General features: G+C 54.8%; 1 long non-coding RNA gene across 1 annotated transcript; it reads left to right on the forward strand.

Moving 5' to 3' along the window:
- The first annotated feature begins 5,615 nt into the window (after positions 1-5,615).
- LOC141573997 (uncharacterized) lies at positions 5,616-8,725 on the forward strand. The gene is made up of 3 exons (XR_012500488.1): positions 5,616-6,335; positions 6,858-6,944; positions 7,830-8,725. It is a non-coding gene; the product is annotated as an uncharacterized LOC141573997 (long non-coding RNA).
- The last annotated feature ends 434 nt before the right edge of the window (positions 8,726-9,159 follow it).

Raw genomic sequence — 9,159 nt, forward strand, 5'->3', positions numbered from 1 at the left:
AGGCAGAGCTAATCAAGTGCACCACACATTTCATGCAATTTCACATAATTACGAATCTCACAAGGATGCAAGTAAAGAGCAAGCCGGAAGCTCAGGGGGCAAGTTGTGGGGGAGGCGGCAGGGGACCAGGGGGCCTCCGGTCTGAGCTTCTTAGACCCCAGGAACCTCCCAAGACCTCAGCCCTCACCTGCGCCAAGGCGATGTGTGCAGCAGACGAATCACTGAGGTGCACTGAGAGCTGGGCGATCCAGGGGCAAGAGGCACCTGGGAGATGGGATGGAGCAAAAACGCCACCTGATTCTCAGAGCCCCGCCGTGTGGCCCCCGCCCCCCACGGTGCACGTTTGCTGAGCGTCGAGGGTGCTCCTGAGCCTGGAGCCCTGAGTGTCTGCCCGTGGTCAGGTGCTCGCTGCGGTCTAAAACAGGGTCAGCAAGCTGTTTATGCAGAGGAGCAGAGAGTAAATATTTTAGGCTCTGCCGGCCAGATGTCTCTGTGGAAAGGATTCAACTCTGCCTTTGCAGCCCTAGAAAACACCCGTGTGAATGGGCTTGGCCATGTTCCAGTAGAACTTAGTGACGCCCCAAAGGTGACCTCAGTGAATCAATGAGGCCAGATGAAGGAGTCACTTCCCAGACCTGGGTCTGAGGCAGAGGTCACCACTTGAGGCTGGACGTGGGGACGGCCAGCCAGCTCTGAAACAGCCACTGCACAAACACGGACAAACACGGACGACCACGGACGACCACGTGGATGGTGATGTGCCAGTTAATGTGACAGTCCCTTAGAGTGTAAGTGTTAGGTGTTCCCTTGGAAAGTGAGTTTCAAGAGCTCCAGACAGATGCCCAGAAACCACACTCTACAGTTCTGGGTCGCCGTGAGCCAGCTCTATGTCTGTTCTTTTTCTTTTTTTTTTAATTTCTGGGACACAGAGTGATTATTCAGCTACAGGGCTGTCCCTGTGAGCCAGCGTCACCAACGCCAGGTGGGTCTGTCCCTTCCTTACGCCTCTGTGGGTCCTGGGAAGCAAGCTTTCATGGTACCATCAGAGTGGGGGCACGGGGTCCAGGGGCCCAGGGGACGCACGGAGGCAGTTATCTCTGTGACAGCTGCCGGACTCCCCAGGGGTCCCATGAACCAAGGGATGGGGGGGTGGGGTTCCAGCCACTTTACCAGTGGAGCTGAGAGCCAGGGCCAGTGCTTGGCTTCATTTATAGCCCTGTTCTTATGTGTTTCTTGATTGTACAGCCTGGGTTGCGACAGGTGCCAGCTAGCTCCTAGGGATGTAAACCCAGCCATAGACCTGCCCACGGCATCCCACACAGGGCGACTCTCGAGAGACTCGGTGGTTGGCTCGACCATGGACTGAGTCTTGACAAATAGATTTTGTTTCCACCACCAGCTGAAGGAAGCGTGGTTTCTGTTGCAATTGAATCAATGCACGTATAGATCTCTCCTTCAATAAAAGACACTAAGTAGGAGGTGGTTAAGGAACTAGAGAAATGGCCGAAAATGTAAAGCAAAGTGATTTAACTGCGACGCACTGGAATGCACTTCTTGAAGCATGTAATTTAAGGAAAAATGCTGCAATAATTGTATCGATTAAGGAGAGCTCCATGTTGAGCCTTTTTACTGCATAAGCCCAGAAATTTTTCTTCTTTCTTTGCCCGACCTCACAGCCTTACGGGTTGGAGCTGACTTATCTGATGAAACGCTAGGCACCTCTTGTCAGAGTGATGTCTGCCCGTTACTGGGAAGCTGACAGGCAGACGCTTCACTCAGCAGGTGTATTTGCTGGTACTGGCCCCTGTGACCTCAGCCAATCTGTCACCAAAACGGCTACCAGGCTTGGAGACTGTGGACCTTGATCAAATCCAGACCAGTTCCCTGATTCACGAGATGGGCCCCCCTTGTCATTTCTCCTTCGTTTCCTTTGTAATTTCAGCCACCGCAACCCCACCACAGGTGCCACTTCCACTCTGGCCGGCCTGGTTCCCCCCCCCCCGCCCATCCACCCCCAGTGCCCTGCTCACGCCTGCCCTCCTCAGCCTGGATTCTCTTTCATCGTCTTCTCTGCTGGTCTCCTTCGGTACCCAGTTCAAGCCCCGCCTCCCCCAGGTGGACCCTCCTAACCTCCACCTCCTGCAGAACTTCTAATCAGTACCTGTTGTCCATGGCCCGCGGCACAGATTATGTTTTTAATTCTCCCTCTGAATACGGAGGTCTTGGATTTTCAAACCAAATGCAGGACCTGGAGGGTGGGGACTGAATCTCACATGTATTCAACAAGTGTTTATTAGCAACCATCATGAACTAGTCACTGTCTGGTACCAGAAAGTGTGAAAGCAGTCGCTGTGATGGAAGCACTCTCATCTCGTGTGCAAACAGCAATGATCGGACACATCCTTACTCTCAGCGCAACGTGGACGGTGGAGTGAGAGTGGCCACCACTGGGGGCTTTGTTTGGGAGCTGCCTGCCCCACCGCTGCCTGCCCCACTGCTGCCATTACCCCAAGACAAACGGGATGCAGACCTTAATCTGGAATTTTGGAAAAAGTACCAAATGCAGCGTTGGGAGGCCACCTCTTTACCTCTGCTCCCATCTGTTTTATCAGGCTGTGGAATTTTTCTTGTACATTTTTCCCCGATAATAAAATCTTTGGAGGCACTTCAATTCATTAGACAAACAGAAGCCAGCAAAGCAAAAGTTTAAATGGAAACCCACCCAAGAATATCTACAAAGAGAACGTAAGCACCTAAAAGATGGTTCCCATCATCCGTCACGGGGGAAATGCAAATTGAAAACGCGGCGACAGCACCACGTCCTATTAGAACAGTCACATTTTTCAGAAACTGGTGACACTAAATGCTGGCAGGGACGGGCACAAACAGGAGCCCTCGTTGATTGCCAGCGGGACGAAGAAGTGTGCAGCCCGTCTGCACGACAGGCGGGAGCTTCTTACACCTTGCAGCTCGCAAACGGCCGCCCAGCCCGAGGAACCGAGCAGAGTGAAAATGAGGACCTTTGTTCACACAAAACCCTGAATGCAAGTATTGATGGCAGTTTTATTTCCAAATCACCCCACACTGGAAACCACCCAAAAGTCCCTTAACTGGGGAGCTGAGAGCAATCTGAGGAAGTAACTGATCGGTGCGGAAAAGAAGGAGCCCAGGAGGCGCCCGGCCACGTGGACGGGCCTCAGAGGCCCCGCGCGCCCTGCAGGAAGCCAGCCCCGAACGCTGCGCGCGGCGCGAGGCAGCTCACACGGCGTTCTGGAGAAGGCAAAACAGTAGGGACAGAAAGCAGCTCAGAGGCTGCCGGGGGCGGGGGGCGGGAGCGGGGGGAGGAGCAGGGGGCGGGAGCGGGGGGAGGAGCAGGGGGCGGGGCGGGAGCAGGGGGCGGGGAGCGGGGGCGGGAGCAGGGGGCGGGGCGGGGGCGGGGCAGCGGAGCGTTCTCTGTCCTGGTTGTGCTGGTTACGTGACTGCAGGCATTTGTCAAAGCGCGCAGAACTGCACGCTGAAGAGGTTGCACTTTACTGTATCTAAATTGTATCTTAAGGAAAAAAAAATTTGTGAGCCAGCAGGTCTGACTTCAGTCGGGTTTGAAGTCGTCCTGCCCGGGTGTCCCTGAGCTGCGCCAGGTGGGTTCCAGCGGCCACTGGGGATGCTTGGAGCCCTCAGAACACAGCTTGGAGCCGCCAGCCGGGCCTTCGGTGGGCCCCTCACTCTCCACGTCTCTGCCGTCTCTCGGACTCTCACAGCAGGAGGATGGGGCAGATTCTGGGACATCCGGCTCACGAATGCCATTACTTTCGGCGGCAGAAACATTTCCCACCGGCCTGTGTGTCCCACAGCCAGCTCCCCAGCCAGGCCCGGCGCCCTCCTGGGTGCGAGCCCGCCCCAGCTGACCCGCTGGACCGCTGTCCACGGCCAGTCTCAAGGGCAGGATGTGCGACGGCTTGTTCTTTTTGCCTCTTGTCGGGGAGGCCAGGGCTCCCCACCCATCACCCTGGAAGTCAGAGCCCAGATATCTGACTCCACATGGAGCTGCCTTCAAACAAAAATGAATCCTAGGCCCCAAACAAAAAGTCACACGGGTGTGATTTCTCAGAATTTGTTTTTTTAATGATTTTCTTTTCTCTCTAATGAAGGATGGCTTTGTCGTTCAAGTCATCAGCTGATACAGCTGAATCACTGTTTTCTGGGCAGCACGCAGAAATATCCCTACCTGCGCAGGGAAGCGGTAGCTATGGTAACCGGATGCAGAGGCCTTCAGCACCTGGCACTGATGGTTGATGAGCTCCTGTGGCTGCGTCTTGTTCCTAAGAGTCTGTGCCGACTCCGGGTCCCTGAAGCTGGGCTCCTGGGAGGGACACAGCACGCCAGTGATGCCCCAGGGACTGTCTGCACTGGACTCTGGACACTGACCCCCCGAGCTCGTCCCTGTGAAGTGTGGGCTGCAGCGCCCGCCCTTTACCTGTGTGCAGCTGGTGTGAGTGCTGCACTCGGCCCCCTGCCGGCGCGGTGAGAACGCGGTCAGCGATCGGGGTGGTTAGTCTGACACCAGCGCCCACCAGGTCCATCCAGATCTCTGCTCCCGCTGGCCCAGGGGCAGCCTGCTCCCCTGCCTTTCCCCAGCACAGAGCACCTGGGAACCCCAGGTAGGTGCAGACTGGATCCTGCTAAAGCAGCTTAGGTAGGGTGGGCAGTGGGCACTGGGAGCTGCTCTGCCTGGGCATCTAGGCAGGGACCTTGGGGGTCCCAGGGATCCCCCTCCTTACAGGAAAGGGGCAGGCCAGAGTGGCCCCCAGTGGGGCTCCAAGGAGCAGCCTCAGCCTAGGGAGAGGCAGAGCCCCGGAGGGGGACAGAGCCCCAGCCCCAGCCCCAGGGGTCCCCCAGTGTGTGCTTTTATTGAATCAATGAATGAAGGAAGGACTGACCACAGCCTTCCTCGTCAACAGGCTGGTTGACAGCAAATCTGGACAGTTCAGGTGCACCATGGGAGCGGGCAGGTGGCCTGCAGTTAGCGCCAGGCTCAGGGCCGTGCACTGCACAACCTCCAGGGGTGCCGTTCACGCAAACACCAAGGTGTGGTTCTGACTTCCCCTCCGCAGACCTGACTGCCTCCTTTCTGTCTCTCTAGGGCATCACCGTGAGGAACATCGGGCCTTGGGTCAGGATTTGGCTGCTACAGCACCTGATCTGAGAGGCCCCCACCCCAGTGCTGCCTCACGTGAACGGCCTTACTTTATCACGACTCACTTCCTGAGGGCATTTTGTTTGTAGTCTCCTTGTATGCTGTCTGTCTTCTGCAGCTACAGTGAAAGGCCCATGAAGGTGAGATTTTAATAACTGGGCTCATCACTGACTCCCCAGTACTCAGAACATGCCTGAGACATTGGATGGAATGAAGGAAGGAGGAGGGAGGAAGGAAGGAAGGATGGAAGGAAGGCATAGATGGATGGATGGAATGGTGGGTGGATGGATGGATGGATGGATGGGTAGGTGAATAAATGGGTGGGTGAGTGGGTGGCTGAGTAGATGGGTGGGTGAGGGGGTGGCTGCGTAGATGGGTGGGTGAGGGGGTGGATAAGTCGATGGGCAGACTCACAGCTGGACTGATGGCTTAGTCCTTCAGAAGGAGGCAGATGCTGCTCGCCTAGAGCTTTCATCCTCCAGGCAAAATGCCTCCAGGCAAAACTGTGACGCAGTGTTGTCACCATGAATGCAGATTCATTTTATAACAGGTGAAGAACTTCAGCTCTACTGGAAGGGGCGGGGGAAGCCACCCTTGGCTTCACTAACAAAGACCCCCAAGACAGGACCAGGTTCCGGGCCTCCAGCTCAGCCAGGCCCTCAGAGCCGGGCGGTGAGGTGAGCAGCCCCGAGCAGCGTGGTTCTCCCTGACGCCTCGCTCCCCAAGCTCCATCTCCGTAATTACGCTGGGACACACTGCTCATTACAGGCAGCCCGAGAAACCACAAGCGAGCAAGAAGCTGGTTAAGCAAGAAAGAGAAAAGCAAAGGTTGACCTGGTTTGGCTAAAATGGGATCTTACCGGAGCCCCTCCCGGGCGGCAGTCTCACCGAGCAGCTCTCCAGGGCTCGGCACAGACGCCTTGTTTTCCCTCCTTCTTTTTTTTTATTACAATGATTTTTATTATGAGTTCTGTCCTTTTTTTGAATTGAGCAGAATTACAAAGGGTGAGAATTACTGCAAGAATCTGAATGTTCAGCACGAACAGAGCCCGAGGCGTTCAGCGTTCTCGGAGCCTCTCCTTGGAAGTGTGGGCTTGAACCTAACAAATGAGCATCCACGGAAGATTTGAGAAGAGTGTGTGTAAGTGATGCATGCTCCGGTGATGCCCGATGAGGGAGAGGGAGGGGGAGCGCCTGTCCAGACAGCGCCCTTTGGCTGGAGTTCTGGGGACGGTTACCCGTGCAGGGTCCCCAGTCGGAAGGGAGCACCTAAGATAGTGAGAAGGCAGAACAGTAGCAGGAAATAGTGACAGGACTGAGAAAAGGGGCTCACGGCACAGGGACACGTGCTCATTTACCTGAAGAGCATAGTAACATGGAAGAGAATAGCTCTATGTGACTTCAGAGATGAAAACTCAGATTAATGGGTAAACATTTCATAGAGTGGCAGGTGCCCATGTTTAAAATGAAATCCAAATTTGTCACCATGCCCTGCAGACCCCGTATCATCCAGCCCCTGCCTTTCTCTCTGACCTCATCTCCCTCCACCCTCGTCTTTGTTCTCTCTGCCCAGTCGTCCTTGTAAGATTTTCTCCAGCGTGCCACAGGACATTGGCACTTGCTGTCCTCGCTTTCTGAAATGAAATGCCCTTTCTGTTCCTAGGGCTGAATCCAGCTTAAATATCGCTTGCTCAGAGAAGTCTTCCTGGGCCTCCCTGGCTGCTATCGACTCCCAGGATCACTCTTTGCTGTAATAATTTATTTAATTCCTAGTACTTACCACTCTCTAAACGTAGCTTGTGTATTTGTCTGAGGACGGGGCTGTGTTTCCCACACCTACACTCAGGTCCTAGGAGAGCATGTGATGCATGGGAGGGGCTCAGTGATGACACAGGTGAGTGTCTGAGTGCACGAAGGGACAAGACACTGCTGGTCAGAGCAGTTCTGTCCTCGCACCTGAGAGTTCGGAGGCCGGCTGTGCCACCTTCCCAGCAGAGGGAGCATCTCACGGGCACAAAGGAGACAGCAGAGCCTCCGCCCTACTTCCGAGCCCCCGCCCAATTCCGAGACCCTGCCGGCCTCCAACCCAATGGGATTCAGAAACCTAGTGGTGTTCATTTCAATCACAGCTTTTATTTTTGAAAATCCTGAGATTTCTGGCAACTTTGTTATTATTTGCTGTATCGAACAATAATCAATATTTCTCTTTAGGGCAGCTTTACCCACGACTGTATTTTAACCTTTTTTCTCTAAACGCACATTTTCTCGGGACAGAAAATCTATAGTGTTTCTAAATTCAAATCTCCCAGGGTCCATGTTTTCAACTCGACAAAGTCTGTTCGCCCTGAGTTTATAAACTGATAATTGTCTGGCACGTCTTGGGAGGGTCCAAGAAAGTGCGTCTCCAAGGGCTTTGCCTTGTGCCCAGCTGCCCTCGAGGTCACCAAATGCACTAGGTCTCCCCTCAATTTAATCCGGTGTTGGAGGGAGGAAAAAAACCGTATTTAATTGGTGTGTACTTAAAATATTATTTTCGTATTAAAACAAACACCGGCTTATACAGTAAATTCACTAGATTTTTCAAGATGAGGCGTCACGATTTGAGAATGAGGTGGGTCACTTTTATGCTGTCTAGGTTCAGCTTTCCAGAAATCCATGCAGCTCGGAGTGACCATGTGATGTAACTCTTGCCAAGGAGTTTCGCCCAGAAGTCTCCAGGAAGCATGCCACTTCTTGAATAAAACGACAAAGCCTGCCTGGATAAAGGGGTGGTGCCCACAAGTGCCCCAACCACTTTTCTGCCTTGAGAGGAAAGTCACACCAGGAAGGAGAACAGGGAAGATGGGGGTGGGGAGACCCTTGGTCCGGATGGCACTGGCCTGGCCCAGCCCAGCAGCTGAGACCCTCCAGCTGCGACTTGCTGCGACGGGAGAGGCGAAGCCTGGACCTGCTGACGGCTCTGATGGGCATCTCCTTCCCGGACAGCTGGGCGCAGTCCTGGCTGTGAACTCCCGGCTCGGCCCACAGGGCAGAGGGGCAACGCTGGCTGTCGTTTTGATCCTGGAAACCAGCATGAGCATCCTGTTCTAGACGCCCCACGGGACGGGGCTCAGAGCAGACGTTGGCTCTCAGGGCACAACGTCCAATTTCACCTCAGCCCCGTGCTCCTGGGACACAGCCTCATGGTCCAGGGACCCGCTCCCTGCAGTATGACTCAGCGAGCACTCACGGATGCCCCCGCATACACCTGTGACCGGATCAGACACGGCCCCTCCGAATTCCCGTTCTTTGCCTCCTAAACAATTGGCTGACGTGGCCAATAAGGTCAAAGTGCTAACCGACCTGGCCACATGGTGGTCAGGCTCCTTTCATCCCCGTGGGGCCCTGGGCTCTGCCCCACCCTGAGCCCGACCCAGCACAGCGCCAGCTGGCCCTTGAACACGACGTACGTGTCCGAGCATGGCTCTTCTTGGCCAGAGCACCTTGCACTGCAGTGTTTCCTTCTTTCCACAATAGTCTTTTCAAATAAAATCTCTCCCAACCCAAGTCCAGACTGGTTTTGTCTGATGGCGGAAACACACAGGAGAGAACAGGGACTCTGGCCATCTCTGGGCTGTACGCGTGATCAGAGGTTATCAGAAGTTACAGGTTCAACCTCTTAGTCATAAGCCAATTCGGTCCATGGGAAAGGAATGCTTTTCCAAGTCTGGGCCACGATGAGTGCTGGGTTCCAGGCCAGATCTGGCTCCACTCCCGTGGTCTTTGCAGAGCATCCAGCCTCACGGGGCAACCTAGGTGAGTCTCGGGCTCCCGGCTGACACAGACACGCCCCACCGTGCACACGGCGGCAGGTACACACACACGCACAGGAGCGCGCATACGGGTCTGCATCTCCTGGTCAGTCGGGGCCGCAGTGAGTTTTGCTTTCTTCGCGCCACCCTAAAGTTAGGTTGACAGATCAAAAT

Source organism: Camelus bactrianus, chromosome 19, assembly GCF_048773025.1.
Source record: "Camelus bactrianus isolate YW-2024 breed Bactrian camel chromosome 19, ASM4877302v1, whole genome shotgun sequence".
NCBI lineage: Eukaryota > Metazoa > Chordata > Mammalia > Artiodactyla > Camelidae > Camelus > Camelus bactrianus.